At 40.7% G+C, this 18,479-nt stretch overlaps 1 protein-coding gene across 3 annotated transcripts in view; it reads right to left on the bottom strand.

The window, feature by feature from the left end:
- GALNT18 (polypeptide N-acetylgalactosaminyltransferase 18) overlaps positions 1–18,479 on the bottom strand; it is a 236,587-nt gene that overhangs the window by 25,407 nt on the left and 192,701 nt on the right. The window lies entirely within an intron of this gene.

The following is an 18,479-nucleotide window of genomic DNA, read 5'->3' as shown; positions in this document are numbered from 1 at the left end:
CAGTTGCAGTAAACTATTCATAGGAGTCGGTTTATCATGTAGCAAAAAGTTACACTGAGATGTTCAACTTAACACAAGATGATTATCTGAAGGATAAATTGCTAACTCCCCACTGGAAGTTTAGAGCAATACATACCAATTTTCAGGCTGAAAGCCATTTGTAATCCTTATGGCAGTGTTCCCAGATGAAATCACGCTGGAGACTGCTACAGGACTCTGCATTTATAATGAGCAAACTTGATGCTCACCACCAGCAGTATTTATTTGCTACCCTGCCTTTGGCATAATAACTATGAGGGATAAGAAGCCTGATTCACCACTACTTCATTCCATCTTAGAACCATATTTTTCTCCAAATGAATCCATGAAGTCATTTACTGTCAGGAGTAATATATTAACATACTAGGCCCAAAGTCTCATAGCAGATTCATACTTGACTGTAACTCCAGCTGAAGAGCAGTCAGGTGAATTCCAGTAAATCCAGACTTAGCTCCCATTGCCTTTACTTGGCTATTTGTATTGTTCCTGATTCCTACTCTGGCATTTCTTGTTACATAAACACACCTCAAAGAAAGAGCTTTCCAACCCTGATAAGAAAATGTCCAACGCAATCCAAGTTCATTCTGAGCAACACAAACATATACATCGCTAAGATAAAAATCAAGTGTTTTCCCATCTACTGTTCACGTAGGAAGTGGCAGAGGAGAGAGGCTGTGCTGTCCTGTCACAACAGCATCTCTGTGTCTTGTGCTGCCCTAAAACACTGCTGAGGAAGGAAATACATGAGAACATGGGCTGAGAATTATAGAAAGTCACCCCTAAGCCACAGGTCAACCTTCAGAAGATTCATGCTAATTTTGGAGGGAGGTTTTCAGCCTGATGATTCAGCTTTAAAACCATTATGATGGTATTTATTCATGTTGAGGATCTATTAACTATGAATCTTGTCTCAGTGAAGAGCTGACAAACAGCTCTGGTATACCAAGTGTAGCAACACCTTAACTTAAATTTTAATTGTATGAAAGCGTGTAAGAAAGACTCACTATTTCACTTCAGTGTTCAGATTTGCATCTACTGAATTAAGGCACCAGCATACTGATTATCTGACCTACATGCTCTTCTTCATGTCTATGCACTAATTAAGACCTGAACTCTGAGCAACAATATTTGATAATAATAAAACCAAGGCGCTCAGAAACTTTAAGTAATACAGTGTGGTGCTATAAATACATGCTTAAAGACACAAAAAATGTTAACATTTTAATAGAAAATAGACAGGTACTAAAGGCCAGACCTTTTCTTTTTAATTTAAATTCATGAACTTATATTGCAGTGGAATACCTAATTCTGGTATCGCCTACTTTGGTATTCTGCTTTGGTTTTACTTAAAACAAGCAAACAAAAATCCTATTACTTAAGCTCCACTTTTTAAATTGAATAAACCTGTCAATCATGGGTTTTATATATGCTTTCAGTACTTACAGCCATAATTCTCCTAATTCTGGTAAGTACAGAATTAACGCATCCTGGATAAATTAAAATTTTACTTGATTTGCTTCCTAATGCTTCTCCAGGTTTTGCTCTTTTCTCTGCACAAGATCTCTTCCACAAGGAAAAAAAAAATTTAAAAAGGCAGTAAAAAAATCCAGAACCATTCTGGAATCTGTGTCACGGAGTTTTTTTTAAAACGTGTTGTCTTAGTGCTCCTGCGACTTGGACCTAGCTGCAATTTCCTTCATCCTTTCCTACCAATCTCTCTCAAACCTTCACAGTTTTCCTTGTGGATTCCTGAAGAATCCCTTGTCTTTCTTACCCTGTTCTCTTTTCCTTCAACACATATTCACCAGGAAACAAACAACCTTTGTTTCCATATGCTGATGCACTGGTCCATCCTTTAAAGCAGAGCTGACTTCTAGGCACATTAAAATCTGAGCTAGTTCACTGCCTCCTGTGTATAAGCATTTGGTAGCTCAGCATCAATAACTTTAAAAGCAGAATTTTTCACCTTTTCATAGCTAGACCTCCAGATTACGATGGGCACAGTCACGTTCAGATAATTGTGTGTTTACATAATGCACATCTTCACCTTGAACCTCTTCCCAAGTCATCAAGCCTTACCACGCAGCCTATTTTTCCTGCAATAAAATACAGCTTTTCCACTTAAAATTGACCCTTGCTGCTTTCCTCACTGATGTCAAGACTCATGCCCACTTCAAATCCCTCCTGAATGCTTCTGAAAACTCGGTTTTCAGGCTGCCTTTCAGGAAGGGAACATCCTGCCTCTTGTTCTGTTTTCCACGCTGCTTAAACTGCTTGTCTGCATTTTCAAAGCCCTTCTGAACCCTTCTTTTGTTACTTATCAGCCAAGCAAGTATCACTAGCTTATCATCCAGCTCCTAAATGCCAGCCTTCACTGTTCTCCGCCTGTTCCACAGAATTTCCCAAATGTCCAAAGGGAAAAAAATAAATCAGTAACTTTAATTCTGCCGTTGAATCCAAAGCATTACTCAAGAATGCTCTGCCAGTACCTCCGAGATTCCCAAATACACCCAGCATTCCCTTCTCCTCTCTCCCAGAATCTCCTGTTTCAAATATTCTATTTGTAGGCTTAAGGTCTTCAAGTCAAGGGCATAGGTTTTATTCTGAGGTTGTAGACCACTTGATATAAGAGACACCTGGGTCATTATCGGAACGCCTAGAACTGCAATAGTAAGCATACCGATTAAAAAGATGCAGGGATGAATCACGAAGCTTACCGCATCTCGGAAAGTGGTTCTTCTAGTGGTATAAATTTATGAGAGTTTTCTAAAATAAATGGTGTTATTTCTACCACTATTATGTTCTCTAAACTAAACTTGATGACATCTTTTGTCTACAAGGAATAAGTAAAGGCAAATTACAATCAAGTCCCATACTCTCTTAAGATGCTCCGCAGTAAACACCTTGATCTCGAGGGGTTTGAGGTACTTGCTTGTTTGTTTGAGGTTTTCAGTTAGTAGATTCATTTAGTTTTGCTTTGTAATTCGGCCCTGTCGTGTTTAATTTTGTATGGCAGTGAGCAATGACTGTGGATACAGAGGTCCTTTAACTCCTCTTGTGTTCCACAGGTGCTGTAATTTTTCATCATTTTGTGACAGGAACAAAGTAAGGCAGTTCCTGTACAACTCAGGAAGAATCCCTAGCTCCCTACAGGTATTTCTTAACACCTACGCCAACTCTTTCTCCTGGCTTCACTGAAGGGAATCAAAATCTGTTTCTAAGATCAGATCAACCAGTCTCACCCATTCTTAGAATCCCGTGTGCACTTGATGTCAGTTTTCCAGAGATACCATACTGACAACCAACACATGCGAATTCAAGAAAAAAAAAATTACCTAAAATGTAGTTATTTTTTGTGCTAAAGACAATAAAATAAAGACATTAAAACTTCTACATGGAAGTGAGGCGACACATTTTAACCTAAGCTGGTTAGTGACAATCTCTCTCTTGGTTTTGTTTTTTTTCCAACTACTAGTAAAGACATACTTATTTTTCCCCCACAGAAAAACCCCAAAGAACAATACACCCGTAAGAGCTCATCAGCCAGAGTTAAGTTTATAAAGTGCCTTTCATGCAAGCACCTTTGAGAGGACAGATTGAAATGGCAAACCACCTGTAGCCAAAGAATCTGCTCAGAGACTTCAGTTACAATAGAAATGCCAAAATTATTATGGAAATCAGAAATAAAATAGTAACTTAGAACATATCAGAGTGTAAGAGCACTTTGACAAAAAGGAAGCTCTGCAGTTTTCACCTATTCCTATTAGCAGTGTTTCCTTCAGCAGCAGTTTTAACCTCCCACTTGACCTCCTAACCTCTTTGAAATAATAATACTCTGAAAGTTTTACTCTGGATATTATGGAAGCTGTGAATTCATTAGGAACACAACCCATCTGGAGACCCATGCGATGAGCAGCACCAATGGGGTCTGGAGCATCGCCACTGTTCCAACAAAATGAGGAGGGACAAAACCTTCTGCAGTGCAGCAGAGGGCCTCAAACACCAAAACAAAAAGAACTTCACTTTGTTGAAACACAGGAATGTGAGAGAAACTCAGCACAGATGCACAGCACTCAGACAATTTTCTACGGTGTTTTGCCTCTCACATGGCTGCAGGAATTGTCTTACAGCTGAGATATTGCTATCTGGGAACACCATCTTAAAAGCTTATTGCTTGCGGGTACATTGTGCATTTCCATGCACAGAACATTCAGTGCTGCGGTTTCAGTGACAAACAGCAGCTCTTGTATCAAGCTCCACCACTTGAGCTGCTCAGTGGGAACTTCTGTAGTCTTTTCCCAGGTTAGAATTTGCCACTTTTCCGAATAAAACCTGACACTATCTCCCTCAGATTATCATGGCATACATGCCTACATTGACAGAAAAGTCAAATACTATAGGTATCCTAGTTTCATGCTCAGAAACATTATTTTTAATAAACTATAACAAAAGAAATCTCTGCCAGTTTTAGCTGCCTGCTTGGTCATAATATGAATAAAATGTCTGTGCTGTGATGTCCTTCTCTTTAAATTATTTATATGACTTAACAGTCAACTGCACAACAGAGTATTAATGGATAAGACTGCCTGAATTTTGATGTTGCAGACATGACTGATAACCACCAAAGCAATGAGCACATTTAACATTTTTTGTTGATTATCTCTATCAATCAACAGTTAAACTTGTCTCTTTTTTATAAAAGAGCAAAGGCCATCTACATTTCCCTTTGGATTTGTGCTGATGGAGGCCTGTGGTGTGGCTGTTCAGAGGGCAGGGGTGAGAGGTGCAGCTCAGTGCAGTCTCCCTTCCATGGAAACAAAGGGAAGTTACTCTGCTCCCACCAGGGCACACTCGGGAGTATTTTAACTCTTAAACCAAATTAAGCCCATTAAACTGAAGAAAAGAATTTCTCATCTTTTAAATCGACATCATCAAAATCCAAGCAAATCCTTAATCACAGTAGCCTACAAAAAGTCAAAATATTACCCCTTAGCTCTAGATAATGTACTTCAAGCAATAAAGCCTATCACTTCAACTGATTTGTTTCAATATTTACTGTTGGTTTCTCTCTGTAGAGACTGACAGGAGCTCATGAAGTTTTATCCATCCCAACTGTATCCTAAAAGAAAATTTCTTCCCTAAAATACTTTTAAGCTCTCCAAGGCAAGCGGAGAGATATATGTGCTTTAATAGAATAGGCTCTTTCCCTGCCTGCCAAATGACTTGAAGGAGTGGCTCCACTGTTTTCAGGGGGACAGCAAATGACACTCGGAGAAAGAAGTCACATCTAGAATTTAAATGAAGATCCTGCACACTATGACCTCATGCAGAAGCTGGAGCTTCCATCCTGCCTGTGTTCATGAATAAACTGCAAAGTTCACAAAGCTCTGCAAGTAAGATTGAGATGTGTCTCAGGCTGAATTACTGTGCTCATATCCCAGAGATTGCTCTCTTCTTCTGGCCCCCAAAAGAAGGGCAAAGAAAAGCACCACCTAATATATTTCCGTCATTAAATGTACTTCTAGTGCTATTAGCATTTTTTTAACGGGAAGATGGAAAAGAAGAATGCCGTTGGAAGCAACCATACACCAAGATTTCTTACCCTGAGTATTTAAGTCTTAAAAGATTTTCTAAACTAGGAACAAATAAAGCAGTTCAAAAAGCAGAAAATTGCTTTGGTGTCCAGGAGGACATTAATTCAACTGCCCTAGCTGTGAGGAAGCCCTGCTGTGCTTGGCTGGGTGAGCTTCACTTCTCCTGCGACTACCAACGCTGCCAACTCTGTGCTGTGCCCCTTGCACAAATCAGGCTGTAAACCTTGGCAAGAAATGCGACTGCAAACGCTGTGGTGTGCAAAGGCACGTTGCTTAATCATGCAAATGGTATGATATCTCCCCCTCTCACCCTCCCCCCATTTTCATTCATTTCATTTAATTTCATTTCTAGGCCATTCAATCATACAGTGGAGGCTCAATATAAACTCAGGCCCTTCACAGGCCAAGCAGAAGAGGCTCGGATTTCTGAGTAGCAGCTTATCAGATGGATGAGGCAGCAAAAAAAAAAAAAAAAAAAAAATCAACAACTCCAAACCCAGGCTGTTTAAATGACCTTCAAGTACAACACTGAATAGCTAAAATAGCTCTGCTAAGCTCCAGGCTGCCGAGGTACCACTGGGCTGTGACGCTGAGCTGCCTTCAGCACCAAAGACAGATTATGTCAGATTTTTCCCTGCATTTTCTGCCTGTCTTAGAAGGCTTTATTTTAATATCTGAAGTAGATTATCCCATAACAGTATCTGCAGGACACAGACTTAAAGAATAGAAAAAGGCTGCTGTCTTGCTGTTTAGAATTAATACAAAAACCAGGCACATCAGTCACTCATAATTAAAAGTCACTGAATACTAACAATATAAATAACAGTTCTTTCAGGACTCCTTAAAGTAAATTAATTTTACAATATCCTTTTGATTGTTCTAAACCAACAACAATGACTACTCTTAGCTTCTTAATTTGCATATGAATAGAAACACTAGTAAGGATTATTACAATTGTCTATTGCAGAATAAACTATTCAGTGATTTGCATTATTTTGTGCAGGATGTCCCTAAAGCACAAATCTATGGGCCCTACGCAGGCCCTGTAGGGCTAGGTGTTCCCTTGGAGGGCAAGGGTGGCAGAGGCATGCACTGGAGAAATCCAGTGGTTTGGGAATTAATTAATAATTAGTGGAATGGAATTCTCCCCTCCTTCCCAGGGCACACTGGCCCGTGTCCACAACAGAGGGAATGCTGCGCTAGGGCACTGCCAAGGGGAGACAACACCACTGCAGTCCTGACCCACGTATCCACCCCAAACTGCACCGAGGGAGGGCAGGGACCCTCTCAATTGCTAGAGACAGTTCCAAGGCTCAGACAGCCTGTGCAGGAGCTCAGGAAAGAGGCAGGAAAGACCTGTCCTGGTCCCAGCTGGGCTGCTGTGACCTGGGACATGAATCAAGTGTGGCAAAACCCCAGAAGAGCAGAGCTAAGTTTGACCCAAAGCCACATTAATTGTCCATAGCTCTTCCCCCAGACTAAACCAGACTCGAGTAAAGCATCAGATTTTCAGTCCACAAAGTGCTGGTCCAGATGTCCCCCTGGGTACACACTTGGAGGACACAACTAAAGCCAGCTACAAGTTATTCCTTCAGCATGCTCCTTTCCAAGCCCACTGCTGTCAGCCTCTTAAGCAGAATCTCAGGGCAGCAATTTGTCAGTCTCCAGTACAACTCACTCCGTGACTTGGCACCTGTCAGATTCCCTGCAGGAAGGCAGTGGAACAGTTAAAATCACACTACCCACACTCTTGATCTTCCAATATGAAATCTCTTTGTGTGCTTCAAGCCAGTAGGCCCTTTCCTTGCATACTGAATAATTGCATCAGCCCTTAAAGGAGGTGCCAGAGAATTTTGTTCCTGGAACAGTCATAGAACAATTTGGGAGATGAATGGGAAGCTGAGGTGACAGGCTACATCCTCATCTGAGATGCTGAATCACAGCGATGTACCTGATCCTGGTATGGTGTTGAGTGCTCTCTAAATAAAACTAACTTTACATTCTCTGTGGTACACGGGGCACCAGATTTACTCTTCTGTTGCACAGAGTCTCTCTCTTGTTCAAAGCTGCTTTGCATTTAAAGCCTGATATAATTATTATTTAATTAAAGTCATTTCATGGCTGTTACCCAGAAAGCATTTCTTTAGACACTGACGGAAATCCTTAGGCTAGCCTAGCTAAATTTAGAGCTTTAGTCACTGTCCTGTTATCCCAAAGCACCCAGAGTTTTTCCTTCACAATCAGCTGGCTCCATCCCACCTTACTTACACTATTGACTCGGTTGTAGTTACCTTATATCTTTAATGCTTGGTTTGCTCCTTTAAAGAAGAGGTATCAGAAATATTAAGAGTTTCTTTTTTATCTATCTCAAGTCTTGGAGAGCTTTTAGCCTTTTGGGGAAGCGATGGGCCTGAGGTCATGGAACTTTTCTTCACCCCTGTCCAGACAACATATTTGTCTTGGAGTTGGCAAATTCGGGAAGAGATGGAATTATTTCAATGCCATTGATTTTCCCACACAGAGGACTCTTCTCTTTCCCAAGATGAACTGGGCTTCATCTGCTTTTATGGACAGAGTAGGAAAATAAAGTATGAGATATTTTCCTTGCTCTAGCTGATCCTGCTTAAGCAGAGGGGTTGGACTAGATGATCTCCAGAGGTCCCTTCCCACCTCCAACACTCTGTGACTGTGGGAAAGAGTTTCCCATAAGAACAAGGCTGAAAACTGCTGGAGAGCAACAAAGTTGGATGGACAGGAAGATTCCTAAGAGGTAAATGTTTAATTAACAAAAAAGTTAATCAGTATTGATGTTCAGAAGTCTAAACAGTGCCAAAGAAACCGAAGTAAACCATCAAACCCGACACGGTTTTTGGAGGTGGTGTTATTTCTTCCTACTGTCCTTAACTACAGTGCTATCTCAGAGAATATTGATCAAATTACAGAATTCCTTCAAATTCACGTGCAGCAAGTAGAGGCTGCAGTAGAGTCTGCCCAGAAATGGGTGCTCTGCAGCACACAGTTAATTTATAATCATTCAGCGTGGCTCCTGCTGGAAGTGGGGAAATGAGGCACCTCAGAGTGCTAACTGTGTGTGTCACACATCTGGCAGAATGACATGCAGCTCACTTGACAGCTCATATTTAAATGTGCCTTGAGAGCTCAAGAAGGTCCCAAGACTCTCAGTCTACCTTTACGCAAACACTCACAGTTGCTCCTGTTACTTATCAGATTGAATTCAAAAATGCCATCTGGGGGAAAAAAAACAACCTGCTCCAGAAATGCTTACACCCCACCAAATTCATAGCTGCTAACAAGAAAGAGGTTAAACTTGATGAGATGTTTAAATCAATACAGCAGGTGAAAGGACTTCTTAGTGTTGTGACTGCACCGGACACAAATAAATTGAATTATGATTAGTCAGACATTGCCATAATTTGATCCAGCATTGCTGACAGCACACAACCCTGAGGTCAGCTGGTACCCAAAATATGCCCCATCCAATGAAAACACTATGCAGGCACAATTTAACAAAGGAAACCTCTTTAACACACAGCGTCCCACTAATGCAGTGGTATTTGATAATAATTTCTGTTTGAACAATTGAAGATTTCCTCACATAAACACATTTAAGGACAAGTAAAAAATGTAAGGATTTGCTTCTCTGTTTATATAAAATAGAAGATCAAACGAAACCCCCAAACCAACATGAAATTTGCACCTCTGATTTACCATGATCCACTTCTGCCACACTGAATCCTGTCCCTGCCCTTCTGGTCAGAGACCTCCATCCCAAAGGCAAAGCAACATGATCTAAAAAATTCCAGGTTTAATGCAGTAACCTCAGTTTTATCCTTTTTTAAAATTTTTATTTAAACCTCATGTTGTTTTAGCAGAACCGGTGAGTTCATGAGCTGTGTTGCTATTTTTAACTTCCCTAACTGCCATTTGTGAGTCAGTCAATGCAGACATCACCGTTTTAAGGCTAATTTGAGAGCTTGAAAGCACCAAAAATAACCGCTGAAATGGAATATGCATGCTGAACAAATCGCTACGTCTTTAACACAGCAAGAGCAACAAAGCTCCAGTGTCCACAATCAGCGCAGTTCCCTGCCAAAAAACCCCCAAAGTTAATTCTGTAGTAACATCAGAATGGTTTAAATGCACTCCTCAGCTTTTCCACTTGATTGCTCTGAGCCTTTATGGACAGCCAGCTGAGAAGACGGGCTTGGCATAACAGAGCTATCACTGTATAATTTGTGCAATCACACTTTGGGAGAAATAAAACAAAAACAAAACAAAACCACAAAATAAAATTTAAAAAAAAAATTAAAAAAGGAAAATTAATTCAAGAAATTTAACAGCTATTTTTAAGCTATACAAGAACACATTCAACCCCCAACTCGCAAAAATTTCTTTGAAGGCATTCCATTATTCCTCCACTGTAACAGTCAAGTGTTTTTTCAGAACAGCCTCAATTGAACTGAAATTCCAAGAAGTCCTAGCTGTGAGTGTCACTTGGCTGACATGTGAGTAGATCCACGAGCCAAAAAGGACCACCAGCTTTTCACTCTACTCCCCCACATGCCAGGGACTCCGTATTTCCACCTGCTTGCCTCTGAGTGCAATGAGTTGTACTGCATTGAATTATAGTTTCCAGAGATGTGTCAGCTTTGATGACCTCAACAATTATTTCCTGTGATGGCCACTGACCTGCTCTGATAGGAATATGCACCTTATTCCTAATGGGCATCCAACTGGCTTTAATTTCCAGCCATTGGCTCTCGAAACCGCCCTAGATTAAAATCTCTAGTATCCCATATTTTCTTTGGGAAAAATACATCCACTTTGTAAATACATTCACGTTGAGACTGAACTCAACTCTTGCTAAGAGCTAGTTTGATTGCTGATTTTAAATAAATTATCTGACAAACACAGCTCTTTCCTTGGCACCCAAATCAATGCAGGGTTCTTTTTCAGAGTTACTCATAACTATTCAATCAACGTTTTATGTGAACAAGTAATTTCTGACATTCTCTGTGCTCCCCAATTGGACAAACGATGGTTAATGAGCAGGACAAAAAAAAAAAAAAAAAAAAATCCCCTGTTCACAGAAACACACTGTGGATGCAATCATTCCATAAACATTTCTGCAAATAACCACACTCTGCAAGTGCTGAACAATACCAGGGAAGAAACTAAGCTGAGGCTGAATTGCTGATCAGAATCTGAATGAAGGCTGTGGAAGTAATATTGCTCATGTAATTACAGAGGGAGTTAAATATGCTTCCATGGGGACTGAACTTGGTCCATGAATTCCAAATGAGCCAGTGGATGACTTCAATTAATGGAATGACATAATAAAATTATCAATAAAACTAAAGTAACTATAAAGTGAATTTTCCATCTACCATATTAACTACCTTCTCTAATAGTTATTAACATACTGTTAAGAATTTTGAGAAACAAAAATCTGACCCTCAGAACTTCTGTGTCTGATGAAGTAACGAGAGACAGTGCAGTATTAATCAAAAGAATGTTTAAATTGACAACCATCCCACGATTACTACATCATCCATCTCCAAGTGCCCTGCATGTGCTCCAATAACTGTTAGTTTTATGCCAAACTTAGATGGTAAGTGACAATCGGTTTTAAAAACTGCTGATTGAACTGCCGATTTGCAGTGAGGAGAGACATCTTTAAAATATGGGTAACTCTAGTAAGAGCTACATAATATCCAACTCTGATCTATTTCAAATTAATGCACTTCCAAAATGTGAAATGCTCCCATAGCATCAGACTGTGAGACAAGAGCGCAGATACCCAACACAGCTGCTCTGTTTCTCCAAGGGTGTGAACTAAAACCATGTCCAAATTAGCAGAGGAAAGCCCTGCCCTTCTTTAGTGGTTGCACTACGTCATCTCACACAAGAAGTGCTCGTTTGCAGAGTGAGAGCCCGAAGGGGGCAGCTTTGGGCCCCAAGATCGGGGCAGGAACCAAGCCCTGCAGAGGCAGCAGCAGCCCCAAACCCACCACACCCTGAGTAATCTGGGGCTGTGGGCTCCAAAACCTTCCAGCACCAGCCCGCAGCTCTGAATCCAAATCCAAAATCTAGTGTCAGGCGTATCATCTAGAAGCCCAGCAGTATTTTGACTCCACATTTTCAAATGTTTTGATATTTTAACCTGCTGAAATCAATTTGACCAAAACTAGCCTTACAGAAAAATCACTTATTATAGCATGGCACAAGGAAAAAAAGAAAAAGCCTGGAAATGTAATGTGCATTTTTATTTCCTAGATGAGAACAGTTCTGAACTGTTGTATAATATTCAGGATAACAACTCTAATCTCTTCTAAATTAAAAAAGTACATGAGAGCTTGAAATGCTCGTACATGAGAGCTTGAAATGCTCTGATAATTTTAAATTCTTAGGCACTGCAGTTGCTCTCAACAGTTTCAATTACATTTTCAATGCAGGCGTTTTTTTATTACAGATATCCTGGGCAAATTGCCTTAAAAATGTAAACTAGGGAAGAAAGCTCTTACAGTGACTATGAGTATCTCAGAAATAATTATTTGAATCTTATAAAATTCAAAACAACAATCAAAAGGGGCCATTACATAGCCTGGAAATCAATTAGTCTGATATTCCACTTGCCTTCTTTCTGTACCAGCCTCACCTATTTAACAAAATGATGAATAAATTGTTCCTGGTCAAACAATAAAGACAGCAGATATATGCTCCTCTCCTTCCATATCAATAACAGACATATCAGCTGTGGACAAGATAACCAGAGAAGACGATAAAGATGGATTTAGTCATACAGAAAGGCAACAGAATTCAGGATGAAGAGAATAACCCAAAGGCTGAGAGGCAAATGCATCACCTAAAGCAATACAGAAAACAGGCAAGGTAGTGATAACATGATACAAAAAAACCACAAAGTGAAAATACTTCATAAATTATTAAAACAAAATCTGTGAGGAACCTTCTGTGATGTACAGCATCGTCAACTAACCAGTTTTTCTTAAAAGCGGCAAATAAAAACCCTCCCAAAGAAACCACACAGTGGGAAAGCCCCCAGTCTAAGCCCTGTGGTCCAACAGAGGGGAACAGAAGTGTTAATTGATTAATTGATTAATCCCCTGTCTCTCCACAGGGGCATCCTCTGTGGCCTCGGGGGGCTGCTCTGAGCACTCCACAAGCTCCCCCAGCACTATTTTTTGCTGACACAATGCATTATTCTTTTCTGCAGCAGTAATGCGATGAAAGCTGAGTTTATCAAGTCTAGGTAAATTACATCAGATTTTTTTGCCAGTTGAAGTTTCTATTATCTCTATGGAAATCCTGCTTTGCTAGGCAAAAGCTGAGGAACTGAATGTCTTTGATAGCATTTTCTGAAGTATCCTTCTGACATTGCTTCTGATCAGCATTTGCAATCTTTCCTCCCATTAAAGGGTAACTTATGCTTGTCTATCTTTTCAGCACATCTTCTAATATATGGAAAATTGCACCAGTAGCTCTACTGTAAAATATTAAATAGTTCTGCTATCATAAAAGAGCTCTTATCCATTCTCTGAAATGAGCATTTCCCTCTTATTTAGAAGAATGGATGAGTGAACAGATACAGCATTTTACAGACAACTGCTTTATTCCTGTTACGTTTTGTGGTTAGGGGTTTTATTTGCTTTTTTCTATTGCTTTTTCGAATTCAAAAATGTGTCATCTGTGGCACTGGCCAAGTTATCTTTGACTGTCCTGCTGCAGCAGCTTGCTTAAAGGAGCAGTCATTTCCCAATCAGAAAAATGCTTGGCTATTTTTTTTTTCTTAGAGCCTTCTTGGCTCTAAATTTTGAAGTAATTCAAGTTTTTAATACTCTTCCTCACAGCACTTAAAATAATGGAACTTCTTTTTGAATTCTTGCTTTTTAACTTCAGCTCAGGTCCTGAAACCTGGATGCCAAGATTAGTGCTTTAGCCAGATCACTAATTTCAGCTTACAGTAGTATTTTCCTTTTTCATTCATGCTCACCTCCAGCAGTGATCCTGTACACTAGGGAAGAATGCAGATTTCAGAGGACATTTTAAAGTTCTTCTTCATCCTAAACCATTCTATTGAAACAAAGATAATTTTTTTTCAAAACAAAACCATTTCTCCAAGACTACAAAAATCCTGTGTGCTTCCAAATGAAAAAATCATTGTTACTCTTCAGAAAAAAAAAAGATTATTTTTCAACTCTCTCATTTCACCATGGTTGGAGTTTCAATTCCAAGTGATCAGTTCTCTCAAATCTCACAGGCACACGCAGTGTTTTCACACTACAGGGTTTCAAACGCAAAAATAAATAAGCAGAAATATCCATTCCATTATTTCCAAATTGAGGGATGTAAAAGATATTCCCTCTGATCCAGAATAATGCGGTTCTACAGCTCTTTTCCTCTGCTTTTGTTTTCAACCAGTGAAGTGTAACATACAAAAGACCTGTCCCAGGTCTGAAACCTGAAGAAGGACCTCTTGTGCTGGTTCTTTTGAATTCCAGTGCCTTTTACTCTCTGAACAGAAAATTACATTCATTATGTCTGATACTTTCATAAAATGAAATGTCAGCTTGGTCTCTGTCCTATTATCATAAAGCCTCATATTCAGTTGCAAAATAGAGTGTGCAAATCCCTCAGACCCATCAGATCCACACTCACAAGCTAAAAATTCAACACCATAGATCTTCACCTGCAATGAAAAACTCTCTCATTCAGGTTGGCAAAGACTTTTAAGATTGAGTCCAGCTGCAAACCCAACGCTGCCACAGCAAGGACAGAAATAATTCACTCATGGCAAATGGCTCAGTACGAAACTGCTCCAAACCCAGAAATCAGACTGGCAGATTCCCTCTCTGAAACTTTGCACTGAAGGAAATAATGAGAATTTATTATATGGCCAGAATCAAACTTAAGGGAAAAGATTAAAAAATGAAAATATTATACAATGTGAAATGTCTTCATCCACAACACATCCCCAGGAAGAAATCATTGCACTGCCTGTGCTAGGCCAAGAAGGACTGGCTGGTTTTGGAAGCCTTTCAAACATCTCTGTACCTCCCTGATGTACCTGTCATATATTCTGAAGAGGCTGCAGCTTTGAATTCATCTTCTCAGGTGTAGATAGAAAAACTCGACTTTGAAAAGGATTGCACAAAACTAACACCAGATTTTGCTTCCCTTGCAAACGAGGTCACAACTCCTATTAACTTTACTATGATCAAAATTGGGATTTATGCACTGAAAAGAAATTAGCGGAAATATAAATAGCCTTAATAAACTACTCAGCAGGAATGTCTTTTATAAGACGTTAATTGCCGCGGCAATTTACAGAGTATGTTTAAAATAAAAATTATAACTTATTACTGCTGATAACCATGCTTGCCAGGCAGTTTCACTGACTCTCTATCTTCTATTACTGAGCAACCTAGACTGAGGGGAAAGGAAAAAAAAAAAGAAAAGAAAAAAAAGGCTATTTATTGTGGAAAAATATCCTTGCTCCCAGAAACCAAGAAAGTAAATAAAAGTTAGAGTTAGGCCCAGTGCTTCGATCATTCCACAGGAGTTCATGAAAAAGGCAAAGGACAACAATGAGCTGGCAGGGCTGTGAGATGCATCCCCTGGAAGAAGAGGAGCACATACCCTGGGAGTCAGGCTGCTCAGCCAGGCTGCCTCTCCGCACGGGAGTAATGGCCGAGCCACTTCGGCTGGGCAAAGAGAGGAGTGTGCCAATCCCTCAGATCCACACTCACCAGCCATAAACGCGACACCACTGCTCTTCAGCTGCAATGAAAAAAAAACTCTACTTTAGGCTGGGAAAGACTGCTAAGATCACCCAGTCCAGCTGCAAACCCGACAGTGCCGCAGCGAGCGCTTGCTCTGCTCACTGCAGGCAGGATAGAACTGGGTTTTTTGTACAGCCTAGGCCATGCACAGCCCTCTGTGTGTCTGCACACGTGAAAGGATCATCCTCAAGCGGGTGATTGCCCAGTTCAGAAACGTGTCAGAAAGAACTGGCGCTGCCAGATCAGGCGGCCCCGCGCACAGCTGCTGAACGTGAGGCCTGACATTTGCCTCCAAGACAAACGAGAACACCAACCCTGAGTTTTCATGTAACTGAGAGCTGTAAAACAGCTGCTCTGCTCCCTTTTACTGCCTAAAAAAAGGCTGCCTGAAATGTTTTTATTGTAGACACTTCATCTTCAGGGCAGTGATTTTTCACCTCTGAAGGGACAGCCATTGATCCATCTGCAGGTTTTGTTTTCCTCCTCATTTCCTGACAATCAGCATCTGTTGCATGCGGGGCCTTCTGTTAAACTATTTTCTTGCACAGGGTCTCAGTTTGCAATGCTTATGTGTTTTACTTCACCAGCTTCTAAATAACAAGAAGACATTTTCTGGAATGAATGAAAAATCTCTGTGTATGAACAATCGCCATGCCAAGAGATTTGATCAAAGAAAACATAGCTTTTATAAAAAAATATATGATAAATACTTTTGAACCGTACAAAGAGTTCTTAGAAGTTGAGAAGTTTCTGGGAGTTTTTTGCAACTGCTCCCAGCACTTCAGAATACACATTCTGCTCTCAGGTCAGAGTCTTGTACAGTGTGAACTGGCACAGCTTTATGTGTTGGCAGGACTCCCTTTCCCTGCCTTCAGTGGAGATGCAATAATTCATACCAGGCAGGGCTGTAGTCACTGGTGTCAGTTCCGCAATCTCTTGCAAGAATATGAAATGATATAAATGGGTGTCCCTTCTCACCTGGATTTCTTTTCTAGTGATTCTCCCCATTTAGTCTTCTGACCCTGGTCCTCCAGTTGAATTCCTCAAAATCTAACTGGTTTCTACTGATTTTCACATCACTGGATGAGCTTTGGGGTTTATAAATTGCTTATAAATTGAGAATTGTATGAGCCAGAAGCCGTTGAACAAAGGAACAGAACTGCCCATTATCCCCTCAGTCACGAGCAATTTTCAAGGTAAATCTGCACTTAAAATCTCACTTCATTGATTGATGGGACTTATTTATTATATAATAAAGTCTCTAATAATGTGGTATTTCATTCTCATAAAAGAATCTTCTAAACTATCACTCAGGAGCAGTTTTAATGCAAGTGACATGCTGTCATCAGCCTGCCGTCAAGATTACAGGCCTGGTTAAATAGCAACCTTAAACAACAACAAACATCCAGGCTCAGGCAGATCCCAGAATTAGGAAGGGAATGCAATCAGGCCTGGGGCGTGTACTTACTGCAACTACAACAACCACCTTTACCATGCAGAACAGGGGCACAGCAGGAAGTGTGTCTTCTAAGACCTAAATGTATGACTGAATTGTTGCTTTGCTGTAAAAGTTCAGGAATTAGAACAGCACCTTTATCCTTTTCTACATGAACCACTTAAAAAAAACCCAGCAAAACTCCCAGGTCCTCACATAAACTTCATGTTTTGCCAGAACTGCTCTTCTGCCTTCACATTTATCTCCTCTCACTGCCAAGCCACCTCATCTCCCAGTTCTCCTGATTCCCTGTATCATCACTCTGATGGGGAGCTGTTGTGCTTTGCATCTGAACTGATCTTATGTGATTAAAGCAACACAATTTCTACCACCACTAAGCAGTGTAGCAGGAGCCTGGTTTAACTCCTGTAGTAAGCTACTTTACCATGCTGCATGTACTTTTTTTGGCTGTTTCAACAGTTGCAGAAGCCGGGTTTTGTCCAGCTGTGCTAAGCAGCTGCACAGCAGGAGAGGCTTGATGTGACAGGCTAACACAGACACTGGAAGTCCCTCACAAACAGTGGCCAGCAGCACACCAGAGGTACCAAAATCACCTGATGGCCTTGGTCTGTGCACATCTAACAGCTGCCTGCCACCCGTGGTGGCTGGAGGAGCAGCAGCAGATGCTCAGGTGTGATGGGATGTTCCCACAGATGGGTCTGGGGAATTAAGCTAAAAGTCTGCGTTACAGGTGGAGCAGAAATGACAGTGCTGGTTTGGGCAGAGAGTGTTTAGAGGCAGGAATGGAAAGATGTGATGCTTAGGGAGAAAGACCCTTCAGCAACAGAATCAGGGTAGGATGAGCTGCTTAGGCAGCCACGCTGTTCAGATGCCACCACTTAGACAAGGAAGCTCTCGACAGGAACTCCAATTACCTAGGCAGCACTTTGTAATGAATTCATTCTTACTAAAGATAAAGGAATAGCAATTCTTCCCTCAAATTCATGGAGGCGTATCGCAGGATCATCACCCTTTTTGTTTTTTGCACCGGTCGAACATTCAAGGTGCTCTGCTCAGTGAATGATGACTCCTGAAGTGTCCAGACTCCTGGGGACCAGGACAAAATACAGCTGCCTTGGAAGGCACCCTCTGAGGATGGAGGGAGGGTAGGAAGCTCACCTAATCATGGATTGTAGTTTTTCAAGTGCCTTCTGTCTTTTCAGGCCAAGCCAAATACCTAGCTGTGAGGAATTCTTTCACATTAGTAGCATCAGAGGACTACAGAAATGGACAGATTAATATTTTGATTTGTCCATTCCATCTTGGTATTTAACCACACGTAAGAGTTGCATCAGCTTCTCTATCTGAAACACAGTTACAAAGCACTCCAAGACACTTGCAGGAATGAGCTGTGAATATGCCAATGTTAGTTACAGCAGGCACAGAGTGGATTGCAGAAACGTTTGGAAATCTGAATCACGCAAGTCTTACCATCACTAATCCTGATTCTACTTAAAATGAAACTGAAACACCACGGGAAAATACACTGCTGATCATTTCGTTGCAATATTTTAGGATATTTCCTTGCCA

The sequence above is a fragment of the Chamaea fasciata genome, unplaced genomic scaffold (assembly GCF_029207755.1).
Source record: "Chamaea fasciata isolate MVZ Bird 193981 ecotype frontalis unplaced genomic scaffold, bChaFas1.0.hap1 SCAF_7, whole genome shotgun sequence".
NCBI lineage: Eukaryota > Metazoa > Chordata > Aves > Passeriformes > Sylviidae > Chamaea > Chamaea fasciata.
This window is presented reverse-complemented; position numbering and strand designations above follow the sequence as displayed.